The following is a 25,599-nucleotide window of genomic DNA, read 5'->3' as shown; positions in this document are numbered from 1 at the left end:
ATGTAATTATAAAATAGTGTTTATCAGGGAACAGAATATTATGCAATTATAAAATAGTGTTTATCAGGGAACATTAAATTATATCCAATAATGTTGTTTTTAAAAGTTGGAGTACTGAAAAATTAGAAGATATAACCCTAAGACTTTGTTATATTTATTTTCCAAGAAAGAATTTCTTGAAGAAAATGTAAGAGCAAGCTGGCAGTAATTCCCTTGGATGGTAGAATTACAGGTAGTTTCCATTTTTCGTCTTGAATTTTAAAAGATATATGGTCTAAAATGTAGATGAATATTTATCTATGAGAATGGAAAAAATTAGTGTGAGTGAAAGATGTGGAATCTGTAGGAAGGAAAAAGAACCTTTCTTCCATGTCCTACAAAGGGTCCATAAAATAAAAGTGATAAGATTTGGTGAGAAGAGAATGAACTTTGGCGTCCCATAGTTGGTTCTGGGGCTCCACCATTGACCAACTATGCAAAAAAAAATATATATATATATCATCGGGCTGGGGATATAGCTCAGTTGGTAGAGTGCTTGCCTCCCATGCACAAGGCCCTGGGTTCAATCCCCAGCACCACCAAAAAATAAATAAATAAATAAAATAAAATAAAATAAAAAAATTAAAAAAAAATCTCTCTCTGTCTCATGTTTCTTTTCCAAGAGAGAGACAAACGGGTTCACTGCACAGACATAGGTAAACTTGAATTCCTTAAAGTTTCAGCCATTGTTGCAAATCAAGCATTAGAAACCTTAGGCCTGGGAAATGATATGAAAAAAAAAAAAATCACCTATCAAAATGGGTGGCTTAGTCTTTAGACTTCTGTTCCATTCCCAAAAGAAGGAAATGAAACCCAGCATTTTGCTAAATGACTTTGATCATTCTCAACTATGATGCCAGGGTAAGAGTTCAGTAGCCATGCCACCGTCCCTGATGACCTAAAAGTACCCCAGATTTCCTACCCTTCTTGGATTGTCCATCCTTATTGAAGGATACATGGAAGAACTGGATTTATAATTAGTACTTTTTGTCATTTAAAGTTCACCAGATCTGTAGTCAATTATTGGCTAAAAAACATTTATTATTTGCAATATATTATTAGTTTATTATGGCTCATTGCTCTAAAATACTTCGTTTAATCCTTTGCAGGTCCTTAAACACAAATATGGCAGCTATTAGCAACCTCTTCAGTCAGGCATAAAATTGTACCCAGAGGCCTCATAAACAATAGAGTGCTTTGCAAAGATTAAATCAGTGTACACAGCTGTGAAGGAGGCCATTAGGAAATGCATTATCATTCTGTTTTACTGTTACTTTGTGTGCTACTCTGCTCTTGTCAATCCATCAGCTAGCCCTACCTCTGCCCTGTGAGTGGAAGAGGCTTCCCATCTGCCAGGTAAGAGGTGGCCACCTGAAGAGGTGGGGCCCCAACCAAACTCTTCAAGTAAAGTTAAGGGAAAATGGGTGCTGTTGGGCAAGGTCAGCCCAGAAAAATCATAGCATAAGTGTGTTCTTTCAATAAGAGACTGGCTTGGAGGGAGTCTTCCATGTTACAAAACTTCCCTGGAGATGCTAATTTCAAATAAAATCATTATTTTCCTATTTATCTTTGAGTCTTTATTCAAAGTCCCCTGCCTCCAGAAAGAGGAAAAAGAACAGGGAAACTCATTTATGAAGCTCCTGTTATGCTGTGGACCTTCTCAGACAGGCAGGTGCTTACTCAACAGGACACACTCTGTGAATGGAGCCACATTGAAGAGTGAGAAGAGGGCTCAGCATCTGTGGGGGAGGCAACCATCAAGGTGCATCTGATGCTATGCAAGGAGTGCAAGGCTTCCCTGCAGAAGGGGCACCTGAGTTGAGCTTAGAACATCTAGGAAAAGCATAAGCTACCAGGGCCCTGAGGAGCTGTGGGGATGGGAGCCAGACCCATAACCCAGGCTGTGGGCTCAGCACATGCAAAGGCATACAAGTGTGAAACAAGAGTGCAGCATCTTCAGTGCGTTCCAGGTGCAGTGTGTTCACCTGGCAGCCTTCCATCTGTGCGGGACCATGTATGGCATGAATTGTTCTTTGGAGCCAACAGAACAATAGCAAGAGTATGGGGTTTAGACTCATGCCCAATAGAGTTTGTATTCTATTTAGGTGATCTTGGACAAGTCCCTTCTTTGAGTCTCAGTTTCATATCTGAAAAATGAGGCCAATATTGCCATAAGACTTACAGGAGATTCTATATATGTATGTATGTATGTATCTATGATCTATCACTTCTTACAGTATCTATCATATAGCAGAGCTCAGGAATCACTGACCTTAGGCATCAGGCCAAAATCTGTCCATCCCAGGAAGCCTTCCCAGATTCACCAATTTATAAACTCCTTAAGGAAGAGATATATTCTATGTTGGAATTTTCTGGAAAAAACTTAATACCCAGAAAGCTTTGAAGAAAGATCACTTAAGCTGGAATAACTTGGCTTTGAACCTGACTCTCTAAGGGCATCCTTAAGGTACCATCAAGTTCTGCTCCACAGGTTGAAAACTCTGGCCCCTGGGATACCTCCCCAATCTACTTTCTTTTCCAAGATTGTCGGAAGGAACAGGTAGGGGTAACAGTGCTTGCTTGGCCTTTCTGGAAACATTTCTCCACGATTTGATGAACAGGAGAAGCAAGAATTTGACTAGGTTTAACCCTCTTGGGAAGCTCTCAAGCCCCATACCCCACTGCTGTTTCAACCAAAATTATTTTCTAGCTATTCCCTGGGCACAGCATCTCTTTCCCATCATATGTAACTGGCCATTTGCCTTGCCTTCCTGCAGGTATGGCACTGTCCTTTTCTGTTGTAAAGCTCTTCACCCTCTCTTCCTTTAGGATGCAAACATCACCTTTACTAATTCTCTCAGTGAGGGAGACCTACTCTACCTCAGACCAGCATTTATGCATTTTTTTAAATCTAATGTGTTGAAGTAAACATTTCTCTTAGTCTGTGATGCGTTCAAGGACAGGGGACCTGACTTGTCTTCCCAATGTTTAGAATAAATCATGGTGGTTAGTCCATTTCTGGTAAATGCATGAACATGAACCCTCAAGAAACTCAGGTATGTTGAGAACAGCTTGGCCTTTGGCAGAGACTGGTGACTGCCTCAGGAAGAAATCGTCACAGAATTTTTAATCTTTCCGTTCTGAAACTTGGGCCTAGAGAAGCAGGAAGAAGTTCTGCCATGGTCCTTCAAGGAGCCCATGATATCTTTGTCCAGTCTCCACTATGAACAGCTATTTTCTCTTGGACCTCTTCTCTGTCCTGCTGTATGGCCTGAGAGTCTGACCCCATGGACAGCTTCATGGGGGCTCCTTTGGCTTCTGGTTGCTGATTGTTTCTTTCCCATAGAAAGATCTGAAGGGAGGTCAAGAAACTGGGAGAGAGACTAGGTATTTCTTCCTCTTTCTCCCTGCTCTAGAGCCTCTGGTGCCGTATCTTAGCCCACCCAGGGGAACAGGCAGCTCTTCCTCCATGGCTTGGACCTCACCTGCTGAGGTGACCTGATTGCCTTCCTTTGCTCCTTCAGCACAGGAGGTGGCAACATCAGGTGCCTTACCACCTCTTCCTTGATCTCTCCATCCTGTCCACGGTTCTGCAAGCAAAGCCTTCATTCGGGTGTCTTCCCTGAACCACTCAAGGATACTCTGCTTCTTGCCAGGACCTGACTGATCCACCCTCCCATAGCCATCAACAGGGAAGAACTTCCTCTTCTATGCCAGGTCTCATTCGTGGTGATCTTGGGGACACCTCCAAGTTAAATATGAGAGAGGAAACACATATGAGGCTGTGGGATGCAGAACCTGTCCCGTAATGGGCAATGCTTTGTGGGGAGTCGTCTGATAGCATTCACAACCTGAGGGTTAGAACTGCGAAGAGCATGATTTTATGCCTGGTGTGACCAGTTTGAGGGCTGGCAGGAATAGATAGACAGAAAGGAGAAAGATAAAGGAGAAAGACTGATGAGGGAAAACTGGGCTGATGGATTTTTCAGTCCTGCATCCAATTTCTGGTGGTCATGCAGATATGATCTGTATTATAGACAGCACAGTCAAATGCAAAGAGAACGAATTCTCCAGAGAATAGAGTGAATTGTGTTTAAGTCAGACTTAATCACATTCTTCCTATTATGCAGTTTAAGCAAGTGACAACCTCTGTGAGCCTCAGTTTTTGTCATCTGTATAATGGAATAATGTGTCTGTATAGTAGGATAATTATACAAATAATAATTTGAAAGAGAAATACATGATATTGCAAAATGTTAGTCTAACACAGTGTCCAGACAGAGAAAGAATTATATAAAAGGTGGTTGACTTTTCTCTGACTCTTGATTGATGAATTCATGTCGAATGAATAAATGAATGAATCCTTTCAAAAAATCTTTTGCTGGATCTTAGGTTGAGCTAAAATCTGCCTTTCTATAACTTTTACCCATTGGAGTAGTCCTGCCCTCCAAAGCCAAACAGAATAAATCAACTCGCTCTTCTAAATGAAAACCCTTCAAATATTCCTGTTTAATAAATTGAATAAATAGACTCCACTTTAATAAATTTGCCCTAGGCCTGTGGGCCTTTGCAAGGCAGGCCAATATAAATGAAGATGCTGTCTGCACATGAAATGCTTAGTGGACCACATGACCTGCCACTTTGCCCCAGAGACAGAGGGGGAGTTGGGGAGGGTCATTTAAAATGATCCAGTAGTGTTAGTCAGAAATAGAAACTGTAGTCTTTCTGGAAGATGTACCTTATAACTTGATTTTTAAAATATGCCGCATGCATTTTAAAATCAATCTTTCTTTCTTTCTGTATTTTTCCCTCCTTTGTTCATGTATTAAAAATATATTGAGCCTACTGTATCATATAATCTGTTGAACTCTTCTCATGCTCATCTCATTATCTCATGTAGTCCTTACTCTGATGGACACATACTATTTGTGTCCATTGTATGAATGAAGATTTGATTCTACATCAAAAATGTTTTCCAAGACATACAGAGTTACAAGTAACAGGGTTGGAACTCAGCCAGTAAGGTTTGTCCAGAGAGTTCTGCTGCATAATTCTATCTATAGAGGAGTAGAAGGGAAGGGAAACACACACACACACACACACACACACACACACACAACATCAGGTCTCAGGAGTCTTCCCAGGCAATGAGGAAATATGTGTGGAGACATTTAAGAATCTGTCTGGTCTAGGGAATGGTTCAGAGTTCTACTTGCCCAAAGCACATGGTACTTAGTTAAGTATAGGAGGTGGGGCAAGATAGGGAAGCAAGGACTCAAATATGAGACACAGAGATGTGACAAAGAGCTTCAAAGCTTGGGCTTTATACAGCTGTGATTAGGTGACTCAGGGAACAGTCATCACTATTCCTCTGGGCTCTAAGATGGATTTTATTGACTTCCACACTCAGTGGCCAGCTACCCACCCACCATTACATTTCTGTCACTATAAGAGCTCAGAGATCATTTTGTCAGGTTCACCTAGGATTGGCTAAAAACGGATATTTGGCTTTTAAATCACTAGAAAAAATGAAGATAAGCTAGCCTATATAGAAAAAGATAGAAAACAAAGGAAACCCCAAGAAAGCATAAATGAGAGAAAGCATAAAACAAAAAGACAGGAATAAGAGCAAACATATCAGTTATGACAGTAAATATAAATGGTCAAGTTCCCTTAATAAAAGATAAAGTCTTTCAGATTGGGTTAAAAGCAAAATTCAACCATATGCAGCTCACAACAGACAAAGAGTCAAACAAAAACAAGAAGAAAAGTGGGCGGGGGAGGGGAGACTGGGCAAATATTTATCAAGCACACAAAACAAACAAAAAGAAAGCAGTGATTGGCTACAGTTCAAACTCGCATTCTGTGTAAAAAGCATTACATGAGACAAAGAAGGCTATTTTATATTGATAAAAGGCATACTTTACAGTGAAGTAATAAGAGACATGCTGCTACCTAATAGCAAAATATATGAAGCCCAAACTCTTAGACATGTAAGATGATAGAAATAACCTTCTTGATACTGACTAAAAAAAAAAAAAAAAAAAAAAAAGGCAAAAATAGAATACTATCATTAGTAAGCTATATATACCCCCTTAAAAATTAGTAAAAGCTAACTTAATTGAATGCTTACAAGGTTCCAGGTACTGTTCTAAATATTGACACATATTATTATCTCATTGAATATTCAAGATAGTATATTATCCAGTAGAAAATTATTTTCCCTGTATTAAAGACATGAAAACAGAAGCACAAGGAGGTTAAATAATTTACCTATGATTATGACATAGGTATACTGCCACTACTGGAGGAAGCCTGGTCCTAAAGGGAGGCAGGTATCCACAAAACCAACCTGGTGATTATGTTAAACAACCTCAGAAAAAGAGTACATATCCTTTTAAAGTACATGAGTACACTGACCATTCAAAATGATCATAGACTGAGCTACAAAGAAAACTTTTCAAAAGTCCAGAATGGACAAATGATCTGAATGCAATGTAAATCCAGACATTAATGGCACTAAAACCTGCTCACAGACATATGCACACACACCACATACACCAGTCATAGAAGGTGATATTAAAATTCTAATTCAAACATTTAAAATACTATTATATCCTTTATTTTTAAAAAATCATAACCAGTGGGACTTATCCTGGACTACAGATGAATTTGGTAATATAAAACCTTTTACCAATAACTCAAGAGAGAAAGCCCCATAGACATCTTGATGAATTGCAACTTTGTGAAGCTGAGTCTGGACTGGTGGTGTTAAAGGAAGGTCTAGACCAGACAGTAGAGCTATTGTACTACATGAGACATCAAAAGCAATGACTCAGGTGGAAGCAAGAGTGCAGAAATGACCAGGAGCATCCACACCAGAGCAGTAGCAAAATAAGCTAAGATTGAAGGAACCTTGTAAGTTGCTTCTGAATGGTCCCACATCAAGCTTAGAGTTTACCTGAATCTGGAGATGCATGTGGTGGTTATGGGCAGGGTGGGGGAAGTGAATTTGTACTTGGGGCTGGAGGGTCCTTTCTGATCCTCATTTTGCAAAGGGAATGCAGACAAGACTAGACATTTAGCACAGCCTGGAAATCCCAAGAAGTTCCATTCCTGGAAGTAATCTTCACTCCTGTAGGAGGAAAATACTACATCAAGATTGAAGGTCATATCCAAAGACATTTGTGGAAAGTTAGATCTTACCTCAAGAGAGTCTCTGAATCCTTTAGGATCAGAGCTTGTTTCTACAATATTCTAAATCTGAGCTACTATTCTCTGAAAAACATACTTGCTTCTCATGCAGCTAAAACTTGGGACAGGGTATGAGACAGAAGAATAAACATTTCTCAAAGGTGTTCATTGTTTGAAGTGCCAGGGGCTGTTGTCAGCAGGAATGTCCAGGAAGGGAGAGCAGAAGCCCAGTAGGACCAGGGTTGTACTGGGTCAGGTACGAAGCCTTCACCACTGCATGAAATGCATGGGCAAGATGCCACACTGTCTGTTCCCTGGTCTGTGTCACTACCTGCCTCTCTTGGTCTCCAGGTGGCTCCTCAGTCTCTCTACCCATTGCTCACCCTAACATGTACCAAGATCCTTGTAAGTCAAAATATAAATCATTCATGGAAAAATCTAACAAAATGAAGTAGAGGAGAGGTCATCATGTAATGGAAGCTCCCCCATTTCTTCCAAATTTAAGATCCAGTAGGATATAGCAATGGAAGATAAGACTCACAGTCTCAGGGTGCAGAAAGCAAGGAGAACTTGAGAAACCTTTTCACTCATGGAGAAGAAACTGACCTTTTGAGGGGCAGGGGAAATGGCAGTTAAGAACCTGGGTTGAACCCAGGTTCATGGCCATCCTGAGCCAGTGGACTCATGATGCTTCTATCATGCTTATTTTTCACATTAAAAATGATATATCCTTTGTGGATAGTTTGAAAAATCCCAACCAAGCCCAGAATTAACATCTGGTAACATTTTGGCTTGTTTTCCTTCCAGTTATTTCCTTTTCCTATCTGAGCACAGAAGGTTGTATTTATGCATATGTACATATTTACAAAAATGTAATTTATGCTTTGTAACCTAGTTTATTCTCTATCATCACTCCACCATTCTGAATGTGAAAGGGACAGATTTTATGGAAGAAATGAGCAGTTCTGAGGAGGTAAGATAAAGCGAAGTTGACCTTAGACTTAGTAGTGAGGTCATGGACACAGGGATGGTCTCACATACAGGTCAGACATGCAGGAGAGAGCAGGAGCGGGGAGGCGGAGACAGCACCTCCAGACAGCAGCTCAAGGAGGAACTCTGAAGAGAAGAGGTGAGTCAGGGCAGAGGACATCTAGACAGAGTGCACTCACCATGGAAAGAACACAGGCTTGGGATTTGTGACTCAACTGAAGCACTTATGAATCACAGGAACTCACGAGATAGAGGACAGGATTATTCAGTACCTTGGAGTGTTAGCACCTCTCCACTTTTGTGCTGGATTTGATCTGCATTATTCTCGATAAAGAAACTGAGACTCAGACATGTAAAGTGATTTGCCCAAGATCACAGTGTAAAATGGGCAGAGTCAGGATTTGATCTCAGGATCTCCTAATTCCAGGTAATGTTGCTTTTAAATGACAAAATTCAGTCATTTATCATAAAATGTGACTTGACAGCTTACATAATTAGTTCTTAATAAACAAAAAAAACAGAGAAAGACATCTGTCACAACTAAAATTCTTTGTTCTTAACCATTAGGCTCCATGGGCTCTCCTCAGGTTCTGTAATATGACGCAGGACTTAGCTTACAACCCTATGGCCAGGCCTGGGGTACTGGACTGCACCCCATCCATCTGGTGCAACAGTGCATTCAACATGATACTCTCCCACGATCCGAGGACTGCTTCCCCTTCTTGCAGTTCATACAATCTTGCTTCCCAACATCATTTTTTTCCCATTTGACTGAGTGGTCTGACCTAGAATGACTGTGCGTGACTTGAAATTTAAGCACTCCTCTTTCAACTCTCTGATAAGAATCTTTTCCTTTAATGATGCTCCCAGTGGCTCCTCGCCCATTCCTTTTCATTTCTGCTAGGTGCTTTTAACTTTGGTTTTCCTTCCACCCCCTGCAAGCTCCCCAAGGCTTAGCTTCAGAGACTGGGCTCTCTCAAGACCCAATCAATTCCAACATTCAATTAAGCTAATTAAGTTCAGGTTGCCATCAATATATTTCTTAATTATTGTTTAAACATAGGTAAAACCTAGAATTGTTCATCAACAACCCTCAGCCTCAGCTGAAAGTCAGCATCTACCATTAAGTATTCCCATGAGTCAAATTGAAGTTCTGACAATAGTGAGAAAGACCACATGTGTATTTGCATAGGATTTGCATATATCTACATAGGTTAGTCTCTCCGTAGAACATTTCCAATTAAAATGTTATTATTTTGGCCTTGAAGTTGTTGTTTCCCCATTCTCCTATTCTCTAGTACCATTAGCAACACCTGTTCACTTTGACGTCAATTTCTGCATGAGAGGATAACAGGACAATGAAGAGAAAGGACATAGTCAGTAACAGAGCCCCAAATATTATCAAACATGTCTGAGGTGGGCTGACATTAGCAACTGGGAGGTTCTACTGGTAGAGAGAAAACCCCAGACTATCTGAGGGGGTCTTAGAATAGCTAAGAGCTATTGAGCAGAAGATTGGAATTGTACTGGAAGGTTGAGCTGGTCTCCACCTCTCCTTCCCTACTTCCCCCTGCCTTTGCTCTTGGTTGAGGCAACTATTTTCTCTCAGTCTTTTTGCTCACAGTATGAAGATACTGGAAGAGGTTTTCTGAAGATCTGGTCATTCCCTTTTCTGGCTTCCCCAGTGCTGACAGTGTGAAAGTACAGAACATGGTGTACAAGTTCCTTCCTGATGGCCCACACCACTCTGGTTGTATCTCCTAACTACACCTTTGATCCTGGGTTCCTGCTCCCTCCACCCACCAGAACATTTTTTTCGTAGACGTCCTACAAATGGCGAATTCTTACACAATAGTCTCCTAATAGTCTTTTCTAACTGACTCCTTCACCTCCACTCTGCTATCATGCTTAGATCTCTCTACCCTAAAGTATGGCACCTTGGCATGCTAAGTACAGTGCTTTAAACTGAAAGAGATTGGGAGGAACTCAGAAGCAAGGTATTTCCACGTACCTCCCACCCTCCATTATCCTGCTTTTTCCTCCCCTGAGGTGGGTCCTGGAAACTAGAATTCCTCTCCTAAAGCAAGCCATAAAACCTAGAAAGGTCACTATCTGAACTTTCCCCTTCTCTCTTGAAGATCCTCATGTGACAGATGTCCTGTTCTATATCCAGAGGTAAGGAATGCCAGTCACACAAAGAGTGGCCAAGAAAATCCAAACAGACAAGTCTTGCTGGGTTCCCCCTCAGTTTGTTACCATTACATCATAAGCTTTGGTTCAATATACATAGCTGTCCATTTTCCCTGGCTCTTTGAGTCTTGATTTCTGGGGATTTTGTTGCATTAAACTTTATGAGATAAATTTGTGGTACTTTTCTCTTGGCGACCTGCCATGACGCTTGTGATAGGCTGAGGTAAGTATTACTTTTTCACCCCTAAATTTTGACCACTCATCTGTATTTTCACAGTGTCTCACATTTCTCTCCTTTTCTACTAGTAAGAAACTCAAGAGGAATTTCAGCAGCTCTGTGGAATCCAGAGAAGACCACCATAATGAATGCCCATATCACCACAGGCAGGAGAATAGAGATGACTCACCATGGGTCATACTTCTCTTTCCCCCTCCCCACTGCCCAGCATCTCAGCACTATCATCTTAATTAAGGCCATCAGGAATGCCACACACACACACACACACACACACACACACACACACACAAAACGGGTAAGAAATCCAGGCCATGCTTCCATACCAGATTTTAACCACCACACAGCACTATGAGAAATAATAACATCTTCTTCTCTTGCCCAGCACCTGCCCCTGCATTGCTTTTCCCCATTGCATGTATTATCATCTGAGACACAGATTTTTTTTTTAATTCTTTTTCCTTCAGAATGGAAGTTCCATGAGGGTATGTGATATTATCTGTTTTATTCACTGCAGTGTTCTCAACACTTAAAAATATGATTGACACATGGTGTATGTTCAACAAATATTTGTCAAGTGAGTGAATCTTAATATTTATTATACTATACTTAGTGTGATAATATTGTGATAATTAGCTACTTGAGGACTAGGACTATTGCTTATTTCTTTTTGTCAAGTAGGGTGAAAAAATAGACTATAATTAATTATAATCTCTTTGTCAAATAGGGTAAAAAATAATGGAGTATAATTAATTACAATATTCTTTTCTCCACACATTTTTAAAAGACCATGCCAGGAGGAACAAATTTTTATGGCAGGTTGGGATGATGCAGTAAGTAAAGACTTAGAAAAAGGTATCAGATCAAGGTACATAGGAAGGGGTTTTGGCTGCCTGAAAAAAAAGTCATTTGGGAAGCGAATGAATAAGGAGAAAGGGAAAGAACCAAGTGGCTAATAGGAAGGGGTGATGAGTTGAATTACTGATGATTTGAATTGGGTCCATGAGGGTAAATATTTGAAAGCAGATTTTAAGAAGTTCTTGCTGCATACTGAATGGTCTAATTCTCCTGAATTTACTCAAGAAAATCTTAAGTAAAAAGTTACATTGATCTTTGTTGAATGTGACACCATAAGAAGAAAGGCATTGAAAGCTGGGAGAAAGGCTCTCTGCATGCCCCAATAAGCTGCAGGAGAGACCTGCCATCAACGTTGGACTCCTGTTTAAAATGAATGAATGAGTGAGCTTGAGGAGCCACAACCACAACATAAATGTGAAGATCTGTCTTGGTATGAGGAATTCCAGAACTAGAATGAGTTGTTCTTTTTTTCCTGTGTGTGTGTGTGTGTGTGTGTGTGTGTGTGTGTGTGTGTGTGTGGTTTTTTTTTTTTTTCAAGGAGCAAAAAGATAACCATCTCATCAAAAATGCTGTAGAAGAAATGTCTACAGCAAGGATGGCATTGGACCACAACCTCTATGAGAGGTTAGAAGGTCCTGGTGGTCTCATTTCCTGGGATGATGGAGGGGCAGTGTGGAGGCTTCTGGGACCTCCACATCTGTTTAATCAGAGCAGCTCTGCTTCTGCTTGCATTACATATTCACTCACTAACTTATTCATTCATTCATTTGACATATTTATAAACATTAAATGCCTTTTATGCTCCAAATATTGCACTGTTACTCTAAAGTATTCCTTTTGAAAAAGTCGTTAGGTTTGAAAAATTCAAATGATACCAGAACTCTTAGAAACCTTAAGATTCTGTCACTTTCACAAGCAGAACAATAATTGTCACCATGTACCACTGTATGCAGGTGTCCACCAGGGCCTATTACTGGGTCTATGGCCCTGTTTTTACAAAAGGAGGGGACATGAATGTCAACATCATCAGAGAAGGAGCCCAACAGGGGATGGAAGAGAGACAAACTCATCCGGTTTCTCTGAGCAACACACTTTTTGAATGATTGTTTATTCCAATCTTTAAAACAACCCAAGAGAGTTCACAGATGATGCAATGGAGGGTCCCAGACTACACATGATTCAGCCCAGATCATAAACATGATATGCCTGGATTCGAACCCCAGTCTCTGCTGCCAATGCCCTTGTCTTTCCACCACACTTGGGGATACTCAGATGTGTGCAAGCTGGTGGCCTGGTTGCCTGTGGGTCTCTAATGTGCAATATAAACCTGGCGCATGAGCGAAAGGGCTGTGCTCCATGAGCACTGAGAACGGGAGACTGATGTTCTGGGAGATCTGGAGAGGTCTGATCGGGGTGACCATGATGCCAGAGAATCTAGAACAAGAAGACCCTGAAAATGGCCTTGGGTATGAATTCTTTGCAAGGAGACATAATGCTGAAGCCTTGGAAACAAATCTCCTGGAAGAAATGAAGAAAACCCAGGGACTAACAACTCATGAGAAAATGTAATACTACATTTTCTGTACTTTTTCTTTTTTCTAACCCTGAGGAATAAATATCCTGACCTTGCTAAGATAGAGGAGAAGCATATCTCAGAATGAACAGGCCTGAGAGGAAGCACACCAGGTGGCTAGGTTTTACTTAGCTTCTCATCAGACAGAAGGAAGACTAGGGCCATCTGTGAGTGTGCAGCCCCCTCAACCTCACTGGGGTGGCTATGGGAAAGGAGGAGTGACAGGGCAGCGATAGGAAATAACCAATTCTCCAAGCTCAAACCTTGAAGCTTGGCATTTTACAAATATGCTCTTGCTTAATCCTCATTTTCTCATTTAATCATTCAAAACAATTTTGTTGAGTACCCTATTCCTCCAGGGCCATAGACATGGACAAGATTGATAAGGTCCCTGCCCTCAAAGAGCTGACATTCTGGTTGAGGGTTATTTAATATACAAATAAATAAGCAACTATTATCCTCTCTGGCATACACATGCAGAGACCCAAATGGAGTGAGAAGAGGACCATTCCCCTGTGCAGAACCTTGAAGGAAAGTGGGTGAAGGAGGAGGGATCAGGTCTTCACACCCGAGGTGGCATGTTTGAGGATGATTAAGGAATCAGTAGCTCAGAGTGAACAGGGAGAAAATGGTAGGTGGAATCCTCTCACAAGGACACTGCAGTACCTTCCCCACATTTTAGGTTCATCCTCCAAAAAATGTGCAGACAACAAGGAATTTGGGAAGGGTAGAAATATAATCTGGCATATGTCTTGACGTCATCACACTGTTCTGTGGAGACATGACTGTGGGTGGCAGGACTGGGTAAACAGAGACCGGGGAGGCCATCATGTACTCCAGGGAGGTATGAGGCTGACCTGGATCAGAAAGGAGAGGTATAAAGTGGGAAGAATCAGGATATATTACAAAGGTAGCAGGATTTTGCTATCTGATGGATATAGACAACGATTACAAAGACATGAACCTGAGCTGGGGCTGGCCTGGCAATCCTCAGCAGAGAGCTGGTATCCACAAACACAGGACTGGATGCTGTATTAAAGTGCTTACACAGTATGTCACAATTCTCTCATAACTCTGGCCCCCATGAGATGAAGAGCTGTTCAATGTCAACAAGCAGGCTGTACACAGCCTTGAGCATGGAGCACCTGTTGATAAGTGCAGTACTGCACAGATAAAGAGTTAATCAATAAAAAGTGATTATTACACTTCTACCAGGAGGCTTTCAATGGGGATGTGTTCAACAGATGATTGGAACGATGAGCGACTGTGGATATTACACACGGTGTCTGAAATGAACAATCAGCACCCTGGACAGAGCCTGGACCTCGAAAGATGCTCAGTTACTGCATCTGACGGAATGAGTGCGGCCCACACAGATGTTGGATGGGAGTCCCCCTCTGCTGTAACCCAAGTTTCCTAAAGTGTTCAGTGGCATCACTGGCATTGTCTGAGTTGAGAGGCAGCAATAAATCAGGGCCTTTCCAAGCCAAAGGAAGAAGTTGGTTAGAATATAGAAGATAAGAGACCCTTAAAGTAACTATGTGACAATGCAGTTAGAAATGAGTTCAGAAAGCAAATGGGCATGGTTCAGCTAGAAAACTCTCTTTCCAAAGTACTGAGAAAAAAGTATTATGTTTGGTTCTTTATGGTCAAAGATGGTCAGTCAGGACCATCCCAAGTAAAATGCTGACAATATCATGTGAGGAGTCCCCAGGAAATGATGTCTGAATGGTTAAATGGCATTTGTGCCTAGAGAATAGTTCTGAAGTTAATGTGGACACCTGAGGAATGGTGGTAGTGGTGATAATGCTGATGGTAGCTAACACTGCCATACAGCCTCTGTGCCAGGGGCTGTGGTGAGCTCGTCACATGTAAGAACTCATTTTATCCTCATAACAGGTCTATGAGGTAAATACTATTATTATCTCTACTCTATAGATGATGAAGATAAGCTCTAGATATTAAGCAATTTATCAGTGGTTGCAGAGCAAGAAAGTTGAAGCAAGGGAAAAAGAGAAGTTGGATGTAGAAGCTATCTGTCCACTTATTCACTATTTTCTATATACTGTCTGTGGACCAGGCACTATGCTAGAACTTACACCTAGGATTTAGAAAGAAATGTTAAGGTGCAATCAAGTTAAGATTACTGTCAATACAGAAGTGTTTAAAACTTAACTGCAATTATATCATTATGGAACCATAGAATGAGCAGGAAAGATCTTATCTAGTACAAGGTTTCTCTTGTGCCAAGAAAAATTGAAGCCCAGAGAGGGGAGGTAACTCATCCTTTGACACATAGCATATTAGTGACAGAACAAGTTCAGGATCCTGTCTATTAATTATTGTTCATGTTACTTTTCCAAAACGAAGCAGAATGAAACATACCTCATTAGTTGGGAGTTGAACCCAGGTTGCTTTGGTGGAAGTATCAAGATATGTCACTGCTCCATCCATTCAAGTCTGATTGACAAGTATTTCACTTGGAAGTATTTTTTTTTAAATCTAAGGGAACCTTGGGGATTATTCATGTATCCCCTCTTTTAAAATATTAGGAAACTGACTCCATATGATAGAATAGCATGCCCTAGGTTTCCTGGCAGGTTAAAGAAGTTCCATCACCATAGTGGATTCAATATTCCTTCCTGCCTTAATGGCATGGAAAAGACAACAATTTGCAAAGATACATGCTGCACTGCTTTTCTTAGATCCAGCTATTGCTCCCACATGCAGCATTGGTCTTAGGCTGCTAGAAGAGCTCTCTAAACTCTGTGATGTGCAATCAGGATCTGATGTAACAGAATAAAGGCAGCCTTGTGGTGTTAATCAATACCCCTCTCTCTCTCTCTTACGCAAGCATGCATGCATACACACACACACACACACACACACACACACACACTCCACCTCCTAGCTATTGGTCCTAACCCCTGCCACGCCAGGTGCTTCTTGGGGACTTGCTGCAGCATCCATCACAGTTGGAAAGCTGGGAACTGTCACCTGCCAAAGGTCTGGCTGATGACTGACTGACGTCTGAATTCATTTCAAGCTCTCTCTCTCTCTGTCTCTCTCTGTCTCTCTGTCTCTCTCTCTCTCTCTCTCTCTCTTTCTCTCTCTCTCTCTGCTTCTAGCAACTCCTTCAAATTGGGCTCCCTGAGGTAAGAAGCCAGTGAGACAATGGCCAAAAGGCACTTAGATGTGCTGAGATTTTGCCTGATTAAGAACAAACTGAAGCTGGGGAAGCAAGGGAAATCCACTTCTTGACTTTCAAGAGCTGCCATTCCATGTGTGGAATGCAGACTTGTCATTGGTCATAACTCTGTGCCAGGGGCGTCCCAGCCTCCCTCTTGCTAACAACCTACGTTCTGCAGGCACTTCTGCAGGGGATTGTCATTTAAGTCCTGAAGGAGACAGCGATAGCCTGTAAAAGCAAAGACATGAGGACAGTGCTTCCCTAAGTGACCGAGATGTCTGTTCTGATCTGTACCTTTCAGTTGGGCTCCAAACCTCAGACCTGTTTCTTGGTCTAGACCCCAAATTATTTGTTCCCCTCAGTCTACCAGCAGGCTTCTCATCTGCCTGTCATTCTACCTCTTACATTTACTTCCTATTAGTGGCTCAACTTTGTTGCTTGAATCAAACATTTCGAACCATTCATCCAGTTCAGGCTCTGCTTTCCTCCAGTATATCATATTATTGCTATTATTAGTATTGTATTTAACACAGATCCTATGTTGAGGATATTCTTTGGGCTAGACACCTTCACAGACACTTTATATTCATTGCCGGACCCTCTCAAGAACTTTTCAAAATAAGTTGTATTATATTCATTGTGTAGGTGAGAAGACTGAGGCTTAGCAAGTCCTCAGAGCCAGAAAATAACAGACTGGGATCACTTGAATTCATTTCTGCCTTACTTCAGACTCTGAGTACTTTGCATGATGCGATCTAATACACATTCACCCTCTGGATCATCTGTCCTTTGTTTCTCCAACCTAACTAGTTTAACTGCCTGCTGATGGGCTCTCTTGTTATTTGAGTTGGAATACATTTTCTGGAACCAACAGAGATTAAAGGGAAAAAAATAAGATGGGTGAGTATATAGACTTATGTGATTTCAAATATCTTTTGCACAAAATGAACACCAGGGCTGCACCCAGATGAAGGTGAGAGTTACCTTTAGACAAAGACCTCTAGTAATCCTCCCTGTGTGGTTAACCTCCCCTTAACTGAAAATAACCCACCAAGGCATTTAGGCCTCTTTTGGCATTTGCATTCTGGGTTTTGGAGTTTTCTCACATCCCTTTATTGAACTGGGCTCTAGAACACTGGTCCCATAGTTCAGATGAGAAAAATTAATGAGAGAAAGGTTAAGAGATTTCCTTAAGATCACAGTGGTTTACTAATATAGGAGGTAACTAGACCTTGGATGGTCCTTTAGGTGCCTAGATATTGACATCTTAGATGTGTGTCTTTTTCAAGTGTAGCTTAGAAAATAACATGGGATATGAAGGCAACAAACATGTATTAAATATCAACTTAATGTTGTCCCTGTTCTATACCTTTTGTATCATACATTAAATTCATAACATTCATGCAAAGTAGGTACCAGTGTGTCTCTCCATTTTCCAGGTTAGGAAACTGAGGCTTAGTTGCTCAAGGTCATAGTGGTCACTGAGAATCTGGATTGCACAAGCATGTACCTGACTACAGAGCATCTCTCAAGGCTGCCTTGTGGAGTGTTTTTATTCTCCACTGAATACAAGATGCCTGAAGAATTCTGCAGTGTTAAGAACACAAGGGTGCATCCTGATGGCTCCTAGCTAGGTTGCTAGGTAACGTCAGTTTGGCACAATCTGGTAAGCATCCTTATGGTTCTCTTGCCAACCGGAGCTGGTAATCGGAATGGAAAGAGGCAGGCACTTGCTTACAGAAGAGCAGGCCTGATTTTTAGAAACCACAAAAGTATCTTTGGATGATTAGGATCTAAGGGTCCAACAGCTTTGCAGTGACAGTGTAAATATTGTGTGCTGGATGGACAGGCACCAAATGGGGACATTCCATACTGCTGTGCAATGAGAAAGCTGCCACTTCTGAGGACTTCCAAAACAAATAAACACTGCATATGCCAGAAGGAAGAGCCCAGGAAAGACCTGTTCCAACTGGAGATGGAAAATGACATTTCCTCAGGAAGCTGAGATCCAACTGGTCATGCTAGGTAGAGAACTAGTCAGATGGCTGACCTCAGGTCTGGCTAACCTGGAGGTCTTTGGCTACCTCATAGAGTGATCTTCTGAACCAACAGAAGTGGAATACTGCAGTTGTGGATCAAGACCAAATACTTGTCCTGCAGACTCAGAGACACAAGGTAGTTTGAGATACGCAGTGGTGGGAAACTCCTTTGGCAGCACTTCTCCCTAGCTTATGTCTAAGCAAAGGCACAGTGGTCAGAGTCTCTGGTTGCATGTGTGGACTTCACTCAGACAGGCCTTGTCTTAGTTCATGGTATTTTGTCACTTGCTGCAACAAAGTGCCCTAGACTTGGTGGCTTATGAGAAACAGACATTTATTTCTTACAGTTCTGGAAGCTTTAAGTCTGAGATCAGGGTAGCAGCATGGTGGGTTCTGATGGGGTCTCTCTTCCAGGTTGCAGACAGCCTGCTAGCTCTCTGGCCCTCCTCTCATGAGGGCACTTATCCCATCCATGAGGGTTCCACCCTCATGATCTAATCAGCTCCCCAAAGTCCCAGATCTTAATACCATTGTTTTGAGGTTAGAGTTTTAACATAAGAATGTGGGAATGGCAGAAACATTCAGTCCATTTTAAAACTGCATTCAAGGTCCCACTCCTTCAAGTTGTATGTCACTGGGCAAGTTATCTAACATCTCTGAGCTCACTTTTCTCATCAATCAAATAGAGCTAACATTCAATCTTATCTTATGGGGTTGTTACAATGATTACATAGTGTAATACTTTTTAAGTCTTAGCACTTAAAGATTTATCATTATATAAAATATATCAGTATATATGTATGCTATGCATTACATGTATTATATATATAGTTGTTGTATCTCCTACCAGAGACCAACCTATTTTTTAATAACAGGGGAGATATGAGAAGTCCAGTATTTCTATCAAGGTAGCAATCATCCCTTGTGGGACCCAATCCAATGGTTATTATCCTTTGCTTAAATGCTTCTAGTGATGGGAACTCAGTAGCTCATCTGACTGCCTGTTTCATTTCATTTATTGAACACCAATGGAAAATAATTCGCTAAATTCAGACAATCTGCATCCCTAAGGTTTCTACCCTTTGGTCCCATTTCTGCTCCTGAGGATCACAGGAGAAATAATATAAATAATTCTTGATCTCCTATTATATGCTAATCATGGGTCTAGGTAGTTTATTCACTATAACTAATTATGACAGTCATCTCATGAAGTAGATAATATTATCTTCACTTTTTGTATTGGTAAGTTGAGGAACCAAAGCCCTTTCATGTGCTAAGCTTTAACATCTTAAAGGTAGAACTTGTCTCATTCACTGAACTGAAATTTTTCAATGTTCAAGATCCTTATGTTCCTAGGTTTCTAGGAATATGGAGGGGAGTGCTTCAAAATTTCTCCACCCAGGCAATGTGGGAAAGAAATTGAAAAGGCAAGGCACAGATTGGAAAAAAATATTTGCCAAAGAGTTATCTGACAAAGAATTTTTATCTTGTTATACAAAATATCTTTAGAAATTATTACAACTCAAAAATAAGATAACCCCACACAAAGGAATGCGCCAACAAAGAAGAGATAAAGATAACAAACACATGCAAAGATGCTTAAACTAATTCATTATTAGGGAGTTACAATCTAAAAAGAACAATGTGACATCACTACAACACTCTATACTAACTAAAATTAATCAGACTAAACATACCAAGTGTTGGCAAGAAAAAGGAACAACTGGTACCCTCATACACTATTGGTAGGAATATAAAATGGCATAGCCTCCTTGGAAAAGCATTCAATAATTTCTTAAACAGGTAAACATGTGCCCAATATATGACCCAGCAAAGTCACTTCTAGGTGTTCACTCAAGGAAAAGAAAAACATTTTTTGCACAAAGATTTATATACATATGCTTATCCTAGTTTCATTTGTAATAGTCAGAAACTATCCAAGTGTCCAACAGGTGATATCTATTGTGGTATATCCATATAATGGAATACTAATTAATAATAAAAAAAGAAAGGAACTATTGATACACTTGACCATGTGGATGTATCTCATAATATCTAGAAAATTAAAACTAACTAGAGTGACAGGAAGCAAAACCAGTGATTCTGTGTGTATGTGTGTGTGTGAGTGTGTGTGTGTATGGGAATGTGTGAGGGGAGATTAGATCATAAAAGAACATAGGGAAAATTTAGTGTATGGTGAAAATGTTTAATGTCTTGATTGTGGTAATAGTTTCACAGGTGTTATGAATATGTCAGAACTCATTCATTTACATTCTTTAAATATGTATGGTTTATTATATATGAATTATACTGCAATACAAATTAAAAATTTTTGTGGAAACATTTTTTTTTTGTATAATCAGATGATCCTGGGATGTGGTGGAGTTTTCTGATCCATAATTCTAATCTGTAGGCTTTGACAACTTGGGTGTTGTGGAAGCACAAGTGAGGGACAGAGATGGTGACACATGCCCTAGGGGACTGTAGGGCACTGAAGTCTGGACCTGTCAAGACTTCAGATCCTTTATCTGCCTTTGGGCACAGAGGTTTATTGAAGCTGATTAGGAACTGAAGATCTGGGGGAGGAGTAGCAGCTAAAAAGGAGGAAAACAAAGCAAAATAAAATGTGCACACAGTCTTTGGTTTGCTAAATGGTTCATTAGGGCACCCGAGAAGAAAACAGACAGTAAGATGGAAAGCAGAACTAGAACCTGGAACACAGCATGTGTGATAAGATCATCATTTATTCCTCCTTTCATTCAGCACATGTGCACTGGACTCCCACTCTATGTCAGACACTTCTAGATGCCTGAGGTCCAGCTGCAAACCAGAGATAAGACACCTGTTCTCATAGAGCCCACATTCCAGGGTAATGAGGCTGAGCACCAATTCATATAGTAGAGTCCACGATGTCAGGAGGGGTCTGCTAGAAAGGAAGAGTAAAACAGGATGGGGGTGCAGGAGCCTTTCTGAGATTGGCTAGTACTGGAAGCCCCCTGGGGAGCAATTGCAGTAGAAATAAATGTACCAAGCATGAGCTCTGAGAACACTGGGAAAGAAGATGCCATTCAGGAAGTAACTGAGCAAAGGTTATGAAGAAGGAACGGGCTAGTGACATCTAAAATATCTTTCCATTACCGTCTTTGGATCAGACAATAACTTCTCCTTATTGAGCCTCCTCTATGCACCATAATCTTAACTAAGGGCTTTAATTCTTAGCACAATCCCATGAGGCATATGCTGGTGTTATTCTCATTTTACAGCTGAGAAAACAGAGACAAACCATGTAAGTTGCTGAAACCCTTAGTCAATGATTTACTGAAGGCACTCCCCTTCACCAGATCCTTTGATGCTAGCTCGTGATCACCCAGGGAGCAAATCAGGGACCCAGGTGTGTGAAGGCCCCAGAAATGTGCTGCAGATAGGTTGACTTCAGTTTTCTGCACTGAATCTAATTCCTTCCTTGCTTATTTCAGAAGCAGTGCATTAGAAACCGTGAAAATAAAGTACTTGGAAGTGCTCCAAAAAAATTGCAGTTGACGTTTTTTTTCAAGCCACTCCCCCTATTCAATATAACAGCAAAAATGGAAGCTTTTAAAAAGTCTTGCATGGTCTACTCAGCTATGTGAATGTTAGAAGGTCAAACCACGATCACTTCACACCTGCACCATGTCCTTCTACATGTTCTCTTGCTCTTCTCCATTCTCTATACAGTGTCAAGCGATCCCTTGAAAAGACTTTTGTAGCATTCCCATAATTAGTTTCCCTAATACTAACTACAGTAGCACGTGAACCTCCCCCCATCAGTAGTGCAGATGTTTACTTCTTGTGCTCGAAGGAATTCCACCCATGTGAAGGTGTGCGCTATCTGGAGATTCAGGAACCCAGGTAGGCCCCTTCTATCTGTGGCTCTGCCCACATCTAGGGTCTCACAGATAGCTTCTTCTGGGAGGAAGAAATGTCAATAAAAAACAAATCCCCAGAGTAGGCAGATGCACCTCTTCAAAACCCTAACTTAGAAAGGATACATATCACTTCCACTCAGATTCCTTGGAAAGAAATAGTCCTTCACACATACCCTGTTTAGAGAGCTGCCTCTGGAAACAACCCACATTATGGAATGATTTCAGGTGGATAACTAGCTGACTTAGACATAGTTCTCTCCTCTCTTTAGTTTAGAGTTCAAATGATGGAATGAAAAAATCTTGAAAATGACCTTTTGGGCCTTATGTATGCTGGCCTTGACCTTATATCATGCTGTTCTCCTTGGTCTCAACACTCTAGTTACAGTAGTAGCCTCTGTATGCCCCCAAAATGGCAAGCTCCTCAGGCTTAGTAGACAAGAGAAACTCTTCTTCCTATTCCTCAGGCTTCGTGTGCTTCTCTTCTGGTGCTTTATTTGGATCTCTCCTCGTATCCTAGGCTGCAGTGGTACCTCCTGTTCTAAATTCTTACCAACTCCCTCCCTCATCTTCCCCAGGATGAGATTCTCAGGGAATCTCAGACACTGTGATCACTGGTTCAGTGTTTAGAAGCAAGACTCACTACCTACTGGCTATATACACTTGGTTAGGTTATTTATGCTTTCTTAGTCTGTCTGGACTACATAACAAAAGACCACAGACTACACAGCTTATCAACAATAAAAATGTGTTTCTCACCATCCTGGGGTCTAGGAAGTCTAAGACCAAGCTGCCAGCTGGTTCAGTGTCTGGTGAGAGCCTGGTTTCTGTCTCCAAGATGGTGCCTTTTAGTTGTATCCTCAGGTGGTAAAGGGGCAAGGCAGCTCTTTGCACTCTCTTATAGGAGTACTAATCCCAATCATGAAGACAGAGGACTTCAACACATGAGTTTTGGGGTACACAAACATTCATAGTAAAGCACTTGCCCAGCAGTCATTTCCTGCTTTGTAAAATATGGATAATACAGCTTATTCCTCATTGATTATGAAGATTAATTATGCTAATACATGTAAAATATTTAGTATACTACTAGGTGTACAATAAAACAAAATTAGTAGTTGTTGTTGTTGTGACTGTCCTTCCCCTTCACAGGCTGAGCTCCATAATCATTTATCTTATTTGCTATTATATCTTTACAAATTAGCACACTGTCTTCCCATAGCAGGTCTCCACTGAGGAACTGTAGAGTAAATCAATGATCTCTTTTCTTTTCTGTATGGTGGGCTTTCTTAAAGAACAAGTAGTTTTTACTACTCTTTGCTCTGGTCTACACTCTTCCAAAAATTAGAGAATAGCACAGTGGTATAGAGCCCAGATATAGAGCAAGACTGTGAACCCCAGCACAGCTATCTCCCCACTGTCCAACCCAGAGGAAGTTGCACCCCTGACACCTCTCAGTATCCCTGAATGTGAAATGGAGGTAGTGCAGAAGCTACCTTGTAAAGCCTTTACAGGGATAGCATTGTGCCTGCATGGGTAGGCATTGTTTTATTTTAGTTCTGTTTTGAGGACTTTCTCTTTCCATCTTTTTTCTTTTTGGTACCAGGGATTGAACCCAGGGCACTTAACTACTGAGCCACATCCCCAGCCCTTTCTATTTTTCTTTTCTTTCATCCTGAGACAGGGTCTTGCTAAGTTGCTTTGGGCCTCACTGAATTGCTGAGGCTGGTTTTGAACTTGCAACCCTCCTGCCTCAGTATCCTGAGCCGCCGCTGGGATTACAGGTGTGCACCACCATGCCCAACTGGGGCGCTTCTTTTTATAGTAGGAAATGAGCATTGGATTTCATTTCACATGCCATTCCCTTCCTTACTTCCTTCAGATGGATTTTAAGCCATAATATTCATGGATTCTGTGGGATGAATGTTTCCTTGAAGAGAGGTAGCTGGGAGCGGGCAAAACTTCCATGTCATATGCATTTGAGGTCATGAAATAGCACCTAACACAATCACCCTCTGTTCCTCTTTGGCTTTCTCAGACTTTGTCTTCCTATTGGGTGTTGGACAGAGGACGGGGGCACTAATGGAGGAATCACCACACATCCTCTGAGGAAGGCATTTACCTAATTGCAAAGGAACACATCCTGGCTGCAGACAATAAATGCTGTGCGAAGCTTCCATGAAGTGAGATGGATGGAGCTCTCCGTTGCTAACCGGCCCGTAACCAGGGTCATTAATCACACACGGCACACCCCTTGCCAGTAATGGACTTCAGCCTGGAAAACTCCAACTTGTGGTGCCAATGGGTTAAAGGGAAGGCCTCGCCTGTTATGGAAATACAGGTCTCCCTTGGGATTAATGCTAGACATTTGCCACCCCTCATTCACTGAAAGGCTCTTTTAATTGATTTTCCCTCCTGTTCCCTCTGATCTGTCAGAGCTTGCCTGCTTGCCAGCCTCTGCCTGGACCCTGAGACTTGGCCTGCACTGTATGAATTTCTAAGAAGCTACCAGTCCACAGGAATTTCCCTTCTCTTGTGTGCTTAGTAGACAAGAAAAGTAACTAAACCACAAAAGCAGGTCTTCTGTTTTTGGCATATACCACAACCCGGTTGTCAAATCCAGGTAGAAAAAAATGACCCAACATTATTATCATGGGTCTGATGCCCATTTCCTCAATATGGTTAATACCAACAATAATTCTAAGAACTAGTGGACTTTTGTTTTTCAAGATAAAGAGGCTTAGATTCAGAGAGGTTAAGGGAACAACTTGCCCAAGGTGCACAGCTAAGGGTAGTGATAACCAAATACACCATATTGCAGAGCCAGGGCCCCTTCCAAGGGCCTGGAGAACCCTGAGCCTTCTCCTTTCTCTCTTGAACTGGCAGCTAAAGGTTCTCTGAAATCACAACCAAATCCCTGTTCTCTCCTTGACAGCTCGAGAGAATCAGAATAGTACTGGGTGTGCTTGCGATAATCATGACAAGTAGACTTTCATTTTAAAAGGCAGTTAAGTTCCACCACCTTGATACTCGCAGGCTAGGTCCAGTAAATATTGCTTAACTTAATAAATAGACTCCTGACCCGCTTCTGTACTTTGAAATGCACAGAATATAGAGGTTTAGAGTTGGTTTAGTCTATTTCCTTTTCATGGCAGAACCAAGCCATTAGCTAATTTGCAATAAATTCCTTAGCCCTGCTGAACTTCTGCAGACACTATTTACTTAATTTGATTAAGAAGGAAGAAGCATCTGACATTAGGTTTTGGGGGGTCATATATCCTTATAAGAGTCTAGTGGCTCGGAACCAGAGGTGGTAGGAGAGCATCTTCAGGTCATCCGAGGCCTGTAATAAAAAAGCTAAGGAAATCAAACGGATTTCTTTTGTGCTA

General features: G+C 41.2%; 1 protein-coding gene and 1 non-coding gene across 4 annotated transcripts in view; one reads left to right on the top strand and one right to left on the bottom strand.

Moving 5' to 3' along the window:
- Positions 1–25,599, bottom strand: part of Dab1 (DAB adaptor protein 1) — an 872,128-nt gene that overhangs the window by 755,000 nt on the left and 91,529 nt on the right. The gene's annotated exons all lie outside the window — the stretch shown is intronic.
- Positions 509–581, top strand: Trnag-ccc (transfer RNA glycine (anticodon CCC)). Its single transcript has one exon. It is a non-coding gene; the product is annotated as a tRNA-Gly (tRNA).

Source organism: Sciurus carolinensis, chromosome 1, assembly GCF_902686445.1.
Source record: "Sciurus carolinensis chromosome 1, mSciCar1.2, whole genome shotgun sequence".
NCBI lineage: Eukaryota > Metazoa > Chordata > Mammalia > Rodentia > Sciuridae > Sciurus > Sciurus carolinensis.
This window is presented reverse-complemented; position numbering and strand designations above follow the sequence as displayed.